The sequence below is a fragment of the Argopecten irradians genome, chromosome 7 (assembly GCF_041381155.1).
Source record: "Argopecten irradians isolate NY chromosome 7, Ai_NY, whole genome shotgun sequence".
Taxonomy (NCBI): Eukaryota; Metazoa; Mollusca; class Bivalvia; order Pectinida; family Pectinidae; genus Argopecten; species Argopecten irradians.
Genome location: NC_091140.1, coordinates 9614846 through 9628335, shown reverse-complemented (window position 1 = coordinate 9628335; position 13490 = coordinate 9614846). Strand labels below are relative to the sequence as shown.

Here is a 13490-nt window from a genome sequence, read left to right as displayed (position 1 = left end):
AACGGCCTGCGTGTATCAAGGACATTCATTACAGAAGTTTGATACACCAAACTGTAATTAACATTGACAGATAGTGCATCACCAAGGACATAATTTTTAATTTGTTATACTGAAATTAACATTGACAGATAGTGTAACACCAAGGACATAACTTTTAATTTGTTACACCAAACTAACACCCGATAAAGCTTACGGTTCTCGAGAGTCTCAAATCAGATACATGCCTATTCAGAAACATGAAGATACATCGTGACGGTCTGGTGTAGGCAAACAACCTTTCTGGATAGGCATGAATAAATTACATGTACCTACAGTCTATAAATAGGACAATGCATTCCTCAAGTCACCATAGTATATATAGGTCGTCTCACGATTTTTGTTACATATCTACGTGTATTGACAACAAAGCCTCTACACTGTCATGTGACAATATGGTGTTATGATGGAGGGCCTGACACAATGAGCCCGCTAGTCTGATGACATATTTACTTCCTGTGACATTCTAATATGCTTTATATAAGTGGCCCGAGGCACGTATAATTACTTTCAAGTAGTTGGTGCGCATGCGCTAATAACGACAGCTGCAACATCTTGTCGTCCATTTACCAGTCGACAAAAATAATTTGTTTTGACACTTTCAGAACTACTGTTTTAATTAACTTATGAAAATACTAAATGTCATCTGTTGAGTGTCTCAATGCATGTTTTTAGAATATTAATTATCCGCGGGGACAGGGTAATATTTGCAACAGATAGACAAGTCCTCTCTCCATAAAGAAGGGTTGGATGATAGCAATGGTACTAGGTCATATTCCATCTCATGGTGTTTTTCCTGGATACTCCGGCCTCCTTCCACAGTCAGATTTTTTCGTCATGGTAACGTGATATCTAATAAGAGATTGATATCACTTTCGGATAATGTTAGTTTGGGAAATCATTAGCAATAACTTGTACCAATATAAAGTACGATGTTTGCCATGGTATAGAGATGTAGTTACCACTTGATTCCAAACCTTCGTTTCGCCAAAATTTGCAAAAGCTTTTTTTGAATCAAGTGACAATACATTTTTGAAGGTTTTTCAAGTCTAGTGTGTAACTTTGTTATCAAACTTAAAGATGCTCCACCGCTGACAAAAGTATTTTATCACAATCAAAAACAGGAGCACACGATTTAGTATTTTTCTTCAGTTGCAAAAGTTTCTTACTTTACACATTTACCACCATGGAAAAGTTTGAACTTTTTATTTTACTTGAAGTTAAAAATATGAAAATAATTATTACTGATTGCGCATACCCAAAGGCGAAATAAATAAATTATATTATTTTTTGTATTAGTAAGGCATATATATACATGATTAATCTCCAATTATTGTTCAAATAATGAATTTTATTTATACACTGTCGGCGGTGGAGCATCTTTAATTTGTTTTGCGAAATATAATGTACTGAAGGCCATATTATGTCAATCGGGAAAGCGACACAACACTTGGTATTTTAATAGTTTTACCGTGCTCAATGGAGACTTTTAATGCTTTTAAAATGTACACTGAATTTGCTCTCCACTTTATTTATTGCTTTTAAAATGAACACTAAATGTTAAACTAGTTATATAATACTAATTATCTATAGTTAATGATATTTCAGATTTCATACTTAACAATGGAAGTGGTCCTGTAGAACTCTCGAGTATGATATTAATGAATAAAACGTCCATCAACATGTCACTTTAATGTAGTAGAAACTGGTATACGACATCCGGGTACTTAAACGAAACCAGACAACACCATCAGAAAGTTTCCATCGTTATCATATTAAATTATCAGGTACCTTGTTATGAATGCGGCGATATGTAATGTACTTAAAGTCGGTATTCTTGGCTTCTGTCGCTATTCTGTATAGCTGCAGTAGTGTAGCTTTTAAAACTTCTCGACAGATAATCATATCGTCCTCTGCTTACGATTGAGCAAAGAAAACCCCGAGTACCGAAAAGTACTCACAAGCCCGATAGGTATAGGTAAAAATAGGTACATGTAAATCAATCAGAGAACAATGGGAGAGTGGGAGACTTTGGTTAAGAAGGTTAATAAATCCGTTAATACTCGAAAGTCATACAATAACCTTTACATATAATCCATAAACAATTTTACAATCCTTCCATCAGGACTGAAGATTTGTAATGAACACAACAGAAAATTCAAAATGCCACTCAGGTAAATACGTCTATAGCATATCAGATTGTTCAGTTTTATAAATAAATCCCTACACCATTTGTTATAACTGACAGTATGTTCCAATTATGTTACCTTAGCAGAGAAATGTTGGTTAGGTCATTAGAACCTGCCATCATCCGGAAATAATCTAAACACCTGAATCCATTGTACCTGAAGAACCATTGTAACGGAATAGGACCCGTTCCTTTTTTGTTGTGTGGAGCCTTTAAGTCTGTGCGACACCTCAATAACGTTCCTCATTTTTTATATTTCTATGACATTAAAATGGTGGTTTTTAAACTGAATCCAATTACAGTCTTGATATGTGCATTGTTACTACCGAGTCAGTGATGACTTGGTTTTTTGTACCAGACACAGCGACCCGTGACACGTGAACTTGACATGACGACAGGAGATTCTTTAGTTTCGTTCTGTTTAAATGTTCGTTTCCCAAGGCCTAAGACATCAGCTACTCAGTCAGTTTGATTTTTGTGTCAATTGTGAATTTGGAGGGGAATGTTTCAAAAGCAATAATGGACTCTCCGGTATAAAACCATCGACAAGATCGACATATAACCCGTGTCACATAACACCATCCTCGATACTCCGGGGGTTATTATCTGACATTATCAACCCCTGGACTATCTCATAGGAGAAATGGAGGCAGTTCAGGAGAATAAAAACCTTACCTTACCACACCCTGTAGTCAACCGCGGTGTACCCTTATACATTTTTGGTGTACATCAAAGAATCAAATTACATGTGTCGACTCTGTTGCCTTATTAAATAGAAATTTTGACTTTTTATTATGTTCTTTATTATGTTTCGAACGACTTTTTGGTTTACTAGTGAATACATTGCGCCATTATTGGGTTTTAATAATTCAATTGGAGAATAAAAACCTTACCAATTACAGGCCTGTAGAAGCTTCAGCTGAAGATGTTCACAGAGTGACACCCTGTAGTCAACCGCGGTGTACCCTTATACATTTTTGGTGTACATCAAAGAATCAAATTACATGTGTCGACTCTGTTGCCTTATTAAATAGAAATTTTGACTTTTTATTATGTTCTTTATTATGTTTCGAACGACTTTTTGGTTTACTAGTGAATACATTGCGCCATTATTGGGTTTTAATAATTCAATTGGTTTAATTTCAGGCCCTCTATATCCTCATAGTGTCTGAGGATATAGAGAGGGAATGACGCCATTCATATCAAACATGTATACGTGTAATTAAAAAAACTAACCCTAACATAGTCCATGGGGTAAATATAACGTCATTGATAATAACCCCTGGCACAACGAGAATACACATAACACACGTCAGTTTAGATCAGCAATCGTTACATTTCTTTGGTACAATGATGACCATTGTTGTATCTCGTTGATAACCGAGATAACTAGCTATAACGTGGCTATTGAGCAATCTCTCCCAGAGTCCAAATGCTGTCCCCCAATTTTTGAAATGTGGGGACAGCAGTACACCCTGGGAGAGATAGGGAGATGGAGACCCTGTCTAATCACCTGGCTCAGCAGTACACCCTGGGAGAGATAGGGAAATGGAGACCCTGTCTAATCACCTGACTCAGCAGTACACCCTGGGAGAGATAGGGAGATGGAGACCCTGTCTTATCACCTTACTCAGCAGTACACCCTGGGAGAGATTGGGAGATTGAGACCCTGTCTAATCACCTGACTCAGCAGTACACCCTGGGAGAGATAGGGAGATTGAGACCCTGTCTAATCACCTGACTCAGCAGTACACCCTGGGAGAGATAGGGAGATGGAGACCCTGTCTAATCACCTGGCTCAGCAGTACACCCTGGGAGAGATAGGGAGATGGAGACCCTGTCTAATCACCTGACTCAGCAGTACACCCTGGGAGAGATAGGAAGATGGAGACCCTGTCTAATCACCTGACTCAGCAGTACACCCTGGGAGAGATAGGGAGATGGAGACCCTGTCTAATCACCTGACTCAGCAGTACACCCTGGGAGAGATAGGGAAATGGAGACCCTGTCTAATCACCTGGCTCAGCAGTACACCCTGGGAGAGATAGGGAGATGGAGACCCTGTCTAATCACCTGGCCCAGCAGTACACCCTGGGAGAGGTAGGGAGACTGAGACCCTGTCTAATCACCTGACTCAGCAGTACACCCTGGGAGAGATAGGGAGATGGAGACCCTGTCTAATCACCTGACTCAGCAGTACACCCTGGGAGAGATAGGGAGATGGAGACCCTGTCTAATCACCTGACTCAGCAGTACACCCTGGGAGAGATAGGGAGATAGAGACCCTGTCTAATCACCTGGCCCAGCAGTACACCCTGGGAGAGGTAGGGAGATTGAGACCCTGTCTAATTACCTGACTCAGCAGTACACCCTAGGAGAGATAGGGAGACGGAGACCCTGTCTAATCACCTGACCCAGCAGTACACCCTGGGAGAGATAGGGAGATGGAGACCCTGTCTAATCACCTGACTCAGCAGTACACCCTGGGAGAGATAGGGAGATGGAGACCCTGTCTAATCACCTGACTCAGCAGTACACCCTGGGAGAGATAGGGAGATGGAGACCCTGTCTAATCACCTGGCCCAGCAGTACACCCTGGGAGAGGTAGGGAGACTGAGACCCTGTCTAATCACCTGACTCAGCAGTACACCCTGGGAGAGATAGGGAGATGGAGACCCTGTCTAATCACCTGACTCAGCAGTACACCCTGGGAGAGATAGGGAGATGGAGACCCTGTCTAATCACCTGACTCAGCAGTACACCCTGGGAGAGATAGGGAGATGGAGACCCTGTCTAATCACCTGGCCCAGCAGTACACCCTGGGAGAGGTAGGGAGATTGAGACCCTGTCTAATCACCTGACTCAGCAGTACACCCCAGGAGAGATAGGGAGATGAAGACCCTGTCTAATCACTTGACTCAGCAGTACACCCTGGGAGAGATAGGGAGATGGAGACCCTGTCTAATCACCTGACTCAGCAGTACACCCTGGGAGAGATAGGGAGATGGAGACCCTGTCTAATCACCTGACTCAGCAGTACACCCTGGGAGAGAAGGGAGATGGAGACCATGTCTAATCATCTCGACCCAACCCAGGTTTTAAAGTGTACCCGGAACGGAAGATAATATTTAGATATGTTATTCTGTTTGATCTCCTGACAAGAATGTTGAAAACCGCATCAAAATCGGCCGCTTCAGTATCGAGATACAGCCCTCCGAAGTGCTCAATTTTTACCTGTATATCGACTGCTAATCAGGGAATCGGCCGCTCACGCTGATTTGAGGAATAACCGGATGTGACGTCACGAGGACAACGGCAGTGAGGTGTTTGGTAGTGGGGTTATAGCAAAAAGGGGGACATATATGTATTCCTGAAATGGGGTTACGAGAATTTTACAAATATATATACAGTATACAGTTATGTTGACGATTTAATTATATATATAATAGGAAATATTACAACTGAAATCAGGCTAAATACATATGTAGAGATCTTATCTCTGTTTTAACAACTTTCTAAATTATCAAACCTCGGGAATATTCCATTTTCATAATGTGATCTAAAAAGGGACGAATTAGAAAAATGATGGTTATATAATTATTCATTTGAATATGTTTCTGTATAAATAAAAATTCTCTCTAGGCCTATGGATTTCAACAGAAATATATATGTATGTATGTTTCTGATTTCAAGAACCAACATAACGAAAAGAAAATGTTTTAAATGTATTTCATAGTTCAATACACATAGATATCATAGACATAAATTAAGAGGGGAGTAAAAAATGGATATCCGAAATCTACTATCAGAAATATCAAAATTCTGATATTGAGCATTATATTTGCATTGTTCTTTCTCGACATGCCATTTGTAGATAATTTTGTAGTTTTTGTTATAAAAATACATTTACGTATAACCAGAACATATAAACAAGACAAATGTATAATGAGTCTTTCTGGAATATATACTGTACATCTAGTAATTGATACACTTGTTATATGTTATGTTAGAACGGTATATTTTACTGTAAACCAGGGATTTTTAAGTGTAAACAAATATTACATTATACAACAATTACATTATGGTCCATCGCTAACTTACCTGTGATCTTACTTTTGACACCTGACGCGAGCTAATCAACAAAGCGTGTCAGGTCACTAAACACCTTTCTTACGTAATCTGGTTAGCCCCCTCATTAGTCTCGGTTGACCACGCGGTTTAGTTACTGCAGTATACAGGTATAGAGATTAACGCAGCACGACATTGGCTATTCGGAATGACAGTTCTGTTTTTGTTCTGTTTTGATATTTGCTTCTTGGATTAGACTTGTCAAATAGACATCTTCAGTCTCATTGTTTTCGTCTGACCCGTGCATGATTTATTTTTCAATTAAAGACACTAATGAACGAACTGGAGCGAAATATCAACAAGTCGTCGAGTGTACTGTATTATATGTAAGCTGAATATATTTCGTCAAAAAACAAATAGATCGATTTCAGATGTAGATGCATTAACATATATGCAAAAAATTCTGTTTGGAATCATAACTTAATCGTATGGGCAGGTTTTATAAAAAAAAGTCAGAAATCTGTTAAGCGGGTTTGACCAGTAGACATTCAAAGACCCGAGTCGGGCTTTGGATAACATAATCAAGAATCCTTGATTTAATATTATATTCACATATATGTGGTTCCAACCACCGCAGATATACAACGTACGTGGATTATTATGAACATTTTATTGTGTAAAATTATGCAGTAATTGCGTAGAGATGTTCATTTATCTAAGACAGGTACATCAATATACATGTATGCATGGCATAAATCCCTGTCTGTGATTAAGGATAATATTAAATAGGTATCGGACATGAACACATGTATTTGTGTCTTCAAAATTGATATTTACAAACAGATAGTTTATATTAGATGGCAGACACCATAAATCGCCTCTCTATCTTATGCGTGTAGAATAGGTCCCGTTGTCCTCGTGACGTCACAGGTCAGGGGTCCCGAATCGGGGTCAATGGCTTGGGGCTTCAGGTGTGTTTTAGAGAAAAGTCGCATTATCTCTAATACAGTAATCGCTATGAAACTCGTACTTTCTCCATTCTAAATTTTATCCAAAGACGCATTTATCAAGCCTTATATACCAAACCATTCCGTGTACACTTTAAGTGGAATGTCGGATGTTAAAAAGAGATATATTTCAAATGCTTTTGATGCGTTATGCTGATGAGTTTGATGTGAGATGGCTTCAGAGATTGTAAATTTGACAACCAATGTTACCGTATACCGCCATGTAGACAAATTAATACACTTTTCACGTGAGAGAGGGTTCAACTTAAATCCAACAGTATTTACGATGTTTAACATCTAAGGCAAAGTAAACAGAACAATTGTGAAGTTGTATGCTATACCGACGCCGAACATTGAAGCATTATCATTCGAAACCGGACAGGTCGGGAGAATCAACGTTACGTGGAGGTTCCTTATCACTGGTCTAGGGTACGAGAGCCTAATCTCGGGGCACGAGATGTTTAATTATTGTACTTGACGTAAGTGGGTTGTCAATGCTTCCTTCAACCTGTTATTATCTGTGATAGCAGGACTTGTCACCAGTTAGGGGATGGCAACGGTATGTAAGTACATCTGCACCCAATTCCGGTGGAGATGGTGTAAGTGTATTACTCACGGACACTTGAAGTATGATACGATAATCACAAAGTTGCACATTTCATGAAAGATAGTCAAGTCCGGGGGCGAGAGCTAAACTCTTGTAGATTTGACGTGACTTCGTGGACCCGGGGACGAGATCTACCCCCAGAGTGACTAATCCTAACATTGGTAACCATAGGGTTATATATGTATCTAAATAAATGTATATAAATAAATACATGTCCCTGCTTATACTTGGTCACCTCTGAAATAAATACTCGGTCATACTCGATCACTTGGTTATACTTGATCATACTCGGTTTTACTGGATCATACTTGGTTATATTTAATCATACTTGGTTATACTCGGTCACTTGATTATACTTGATCATACTCGCTTTTACTGGATCATACTTGGTTATATTTAATCATACTTGGTTATACTCGGTTATACTCGGTCACTTGATTATACTTGATCATACTCGCTTTTACTGGATCATACTTGGTTATATTTAATCATACTTGGTTATACTCGGTCACTTGATTATACTTGATCATACTCGCTTTTACTGGATCATACTTGGTTATACTCGATCACTTGGTTATACTTGATCATACTCGGTTTTACTGGATCATACTTGGTTATATTTAATCATACTTGGTTATACTCGGTCACTTGATTATACTTGATCATACTCGCTTTTACTGGATCATACTTGGTTATACTCGATCACTTGGTTATACTTGATCATACTCGGTTTTACTGGATCATACTTGGTTATATTTAATCATACTTGGTTATACTCGGTCACTTGATTATACTTGATCATACTCGCTTTTACTGGATCATACTTGGTTATACTCGATCTTACTCGGTGTCAATGAACGTACCAGAAGACTAGTATAACCCGTTTGTAATTCACTGTCGACTCGACTAGCCTCCATTTTAGATGGATGCTTTCAGACAAAATGTATGTAATAAGATCTATAATGATTTTTTTTAATTTCTTGGAATTGGTGTCAATAGAGTTTTGGTGGTGACTTTACTTTAACTGAAATCTGCATCAAAAGGAAGCCTGTATTGGCTTGTATACATGCCTGTTGATTGTTATTTCCCTTGTGGTTTTCTTCTACCATTAGACAACAACAAGTGTCAGTGCATTCTTGGGGGGTGGGGCGGGGGCTGGGTGTATATAGTAATAGTTAAATTAGTTGTTCTCTGTGTATGGTTGCATGTACATGTTTGCATATAAATTGTAGTTTCTGTTGGTAGAGTTGGTTGTTGGAGGCCATAGACACCCAGTTATCCCTTGTGGAGTGTATCTGACTTCGTTGTACCGTCATATAGGCGGGTGCTCCAAAAATAAACGGAGGAATTTACGTTTTTACATACATACATGACTCGTTAAAGTGTGCGGTGACGATCACACAGACACTGGTATTACCGAGTACTTTTAAAACAGATCATAATAAAGGCGTGGTATTTTTCACTGGGGTACGCACAAACATCAAATTAACAACCTAAGTGTGTCAAAAAATAATGCAATTTGACATGGCTGTTGTTATTTTATTTTTAGAGGTGTAATTTGGTAAAGACATGGCTATCATGGTTGTACTTTTTGGGGATGTAATTTGGTAAAGACATGACTGGCATGGTTGTACTTTTTGGGGATGTATTTTGGTAAAGACATGACTGTCGTGGTTGTACTTTTTGGGGATGTAATTTGGTGAAGACGTCACATGACAGTCATGGTTGTTCTTTTTGGGGATATATTTTGGTGAAGACATGACTGGCATGGTTGTACTTTTTGGGACATGGCTGTTGTTATTGTATTTTTTAGAGGTGTAATTTGGTAAAGACATGGCTATCATGGTTGTACTTTTTGGGGATGTAATTTGGTAAAGACATGACTGGCATGGTGTTACTTTTTGGGGATGTATTTCGGTAAAGACATGGCTGTCGTGGTTGTACTTTTTGGGGATGTATTTTGGTAAAGACATGGCTATCATGGTTGTACTTTTTGGGGATGTATTTTGGTAAAGACATGACAGTCATGGTTGTACTTTTTGGGGATGTATTTTGGTGAAGACATGACTGTCATGGTTGTACTTTTTGGGGATGTATTTTGGTGAAGACATGGCTATCATGGTTGTACTTTTTGGGGATGTATTTTGGTAAAGACATGGCTATCATGGTTGTACTTTTTGGGGATATATTTTGGTAAATACATGACTGGCATGGTAGTACTTTTTGGGGATGTATTTTGGTAAAGACATGACTGGCATGGTTGTACTTTTTGGGGATGTATTTTGGTAAATACATGACTGTCATGGTTGTACTTTTTGGGGATATATTTTGGTAAATACATGACTGGCATGGTTGTACTTTTTGGGGATGTATTTTGGTAAAGACATGACTGGCATGGTTGTACTTTTTGGGGATGTATTTTGGTAAATACATGACTGTCATGGTTGTACTTTTTAGGGATGTATTTTGGTAAATACATGACTGTCATGGTTGTACTTTTTGGGGATGTATTTTGGTAAATACATGACTGGCATGGTAGTACTTTTTGGGGATGTATTTTGGTAAAGACATGACTGGCATGGTTGTACTTTTTGGGGATGTATTTTGGTAAAGACATGACTGGCATGGTAGTACTTTTTGGGGATGTATTTTGGTAAAGACATGACTGGCATGGTAGTACTTTTTGGGGATGTATTTTGGTAAATACATGACTGTCATGGTTGTACTTTTTAGGGATGTATTTTGGTAAATACATGACTGTCATGGTTGTACTTTTTGGGGATGTATTTTGGTAAATACATGACTGGCATGGTAGTACTTTTTGGGGATGTATTTTGGTAAAGACATGACTGGCATGGTTGTACTTTTTGGGGATGTATTTTGGTAAAGACATGACTGGCATGGTTGTACTTTTTTGGGGATGTATTTTGGTAAAGACATGACTGGCATGGTTGTACTTTTTGGGGATGTATTTTGGTAAAGACATGACTGGCATGGTAGTACTTTTTGGGGATGTATTTTGGTAAATACATGACTGTCATGGTTGTACTTTTTGGGGATATATTTTGGTAAATACATGACTGGCATGGTAGTACTTTTTGGGATGTTTTGGTAAAGACATGACTGGCATGGTTGTACTTTTTGGGGATGTATTTTGGTAAAGACATGACTGGCATGGTTGTACTTTTTGGGGATGTATTTTGGTAAGGACATGACTGTCATGGTTGTACTTTTTTGGGGATGTATTTTGGTGAAGACATGACTGGCATGGTTGTACTTTTTGGGGATGTATTTTGGTAAAGACATGACTGGCATGGTTGTACTTTTTGGGGATGTATTTTGGTAAAGACATGACTGTCATGGTTGTACTTTTTGGGGATGTAATTTGGTAAAGACATGACTGGCATGGTTGTACTTTTTGGGGTGTGTGATTTGGTAAATGCAGGTATAGTAATTACTATCCCAGACAGTAATAAGACATTTAGTCACGGAAGTGCAGTCTTATGACCGATAAAGAGGTAGAAATGCTCTGCTGGTCTGTTGTCCAAGTAATGTTTCTATTTTCTGAATTTGCAACATGAACTGTACTGTAATCGTGTCTCCAAGTAATGTTTCTATTTTCTGAATTTGCAACATGAACTGTACTGTAATCGTGTCGTTTGTTTACTTGTATTTAGAGGTGTAGAAATTCTATTCGAGTTGGCATGGGATAGACTTTTTAAGTCTATTAAGTTAATTAACTAGCTGTACTATCAATGGAAATTTGTTTTCACAAAAGAGACATAGAAAATGACCATTTATCAGCCCTACAATCCATGGCAGACGACTGTGTGAAATTCTCCATCAATAAAGGACACAATGGAGAAGAGGATTCACGGACCCCATTCCTACAGTTGACCGACATACCCCCACACTCTGTCTGTAGTATATATAGTAGACTGTTTATAAAATGGGACGCGTCAAACATGACTTTACACGGCGCTATATGCCTTATCTGTGTGCTTACAGTGGCTACTACAGGGTCAAGTAGATCTAGAGCCAAGCACGTGTTTGGGACCAAGAATGGTCAGGACTGACTCGTTGATTGGCTTGATAATTGGGTATATAGTGAACATGTGTGTCTGTTAATTAGCCTGACATTTAACCCCTTTGTCTACATGGACATTTACACACGAAAATTACTTTTAAAGTCTAGGTTACGTACACGTTAGGTACTGTGTGGTTAATACCCACATCGGTTGGCCTGTTGGATTTTCTTTTTATAGTGACAAGATTTGTTTGACACATAAATATTCTAAAATTAGGCCTAAGGTGTGACAATACTGTTGTAGAAACATATATATATATGTCAAAATTACATCCATTCAGTTTTTTTCATCGTCAGAGGGACGAGCATAGGATGCGTTGAAATTATCAAATAATACAATTAATTAGTCATGTTGCGAAACAAGATAAAAAGAAGAAGAAATTAAACAACACCTCAAGCAATATCTGTCTTCACTGAACTTATGTAATTAGTTTATGTACTTTGATGAATATAAAATGAGAGAAACACCATAAAACTTACCTGTACATCCTAGCGTGGTTCGGCGTCGCCTGTTCTCAGATAAAAACAGCCTTAATGAGAGATCACATGTTCTTTCACTAAAAATAAATAATCCAGATAAATCCTGTTCTAATCGCTGGTGTAATTACGAAAGGTTAATCCATATACGGAGTTTTAGTTATGACCGTGTGAGGGAGGTCACTTCCAATACGTTCTTTCCTGATACCGTCTGTTCTATCCCATCACCTAACGCACTATAGGCCGTTTCCGACAAGTCGGCCTTACCTGTACTGATATATACATGTACGTAGTGACGTTTTGGCGGGACTATTCACGCATCCTATGCATATTCATTATGGCCCGCCTTCATTATGACGATTTAAGGGGACTGTGTGACAGGTGTGGAGGTTGATATAACCACGGTACTAATTAGGAGATAACCGCAATATTTGGCTTAAAATCATATCACCGAACCAAGTCTGATTATAGGTACGACCAATAGCTTTAAATACACTCTCTAGTAGATTCACCGAACCGTGTCTAATTGTACATGTAGAACGACCAATAGCGTTAAACACACTCACTGGTAGATCTAGAGTAGTTAATTATATAAGTCACTCTGATCGAGACTTTTTATATGTACTGTACGTAATTAAGTTACCTGCGTATATTATAATTAACTTATGGTAATATTTACAAATATGGTTAAAAAATTACAACATGTGATTTGATAAAAATACTTCCTAGGACTCTACACTGTTTCTAGCTGGTCTTGTCTAGGTAGATGGTAGCCTGACGTGGTCAGTGGCTTCAGTAGACTGCGATCCATTTCCCAGACAAAGACTACGCGGCCGAAAATTTGGAGCAGAGACAGTTAATATTATGAACATTGTTTTTTTATATTGGTTGATAGACTGTTTACTACACAACATATTGAATTGCTCAAGTCACACTCATAATATTAAAGGAATTTGGTCTTTTATTAGATCTGCTTTGAAGTTTCTTAATTTTGAACGTGTACCCTCTGATCCATCTTGT

The 13490-nt window shown here is 38.5% G+C and overlaps 1 protein-coding gene across 2 annotated transcripts in view; it reads right to left on the bottom strand.

The window, feature by feature from the left end:
- LOC138327498 (beta-1,3-galactosyltransferase 1-like) overlaps nt 1-12884 on the bottom strand; it is a 49753-nt gene extending 36869 nt beyond the window's left edge. The window contains exon 1 of one of the 2 annotated variants that reach the window (XM_069273630.1): nt 12474-12884. The gene's annotated coding sequence lies outside the window, so the exon portion shown is untranslated. The remainder of the gene's footprint in view (nt 1-12473) is intronic. The other variant, XM_069273629.1, reaches the window with a different exon arrangement.
- Nucleotides 12885-13490: the final 606 nt, after the last annotated feature.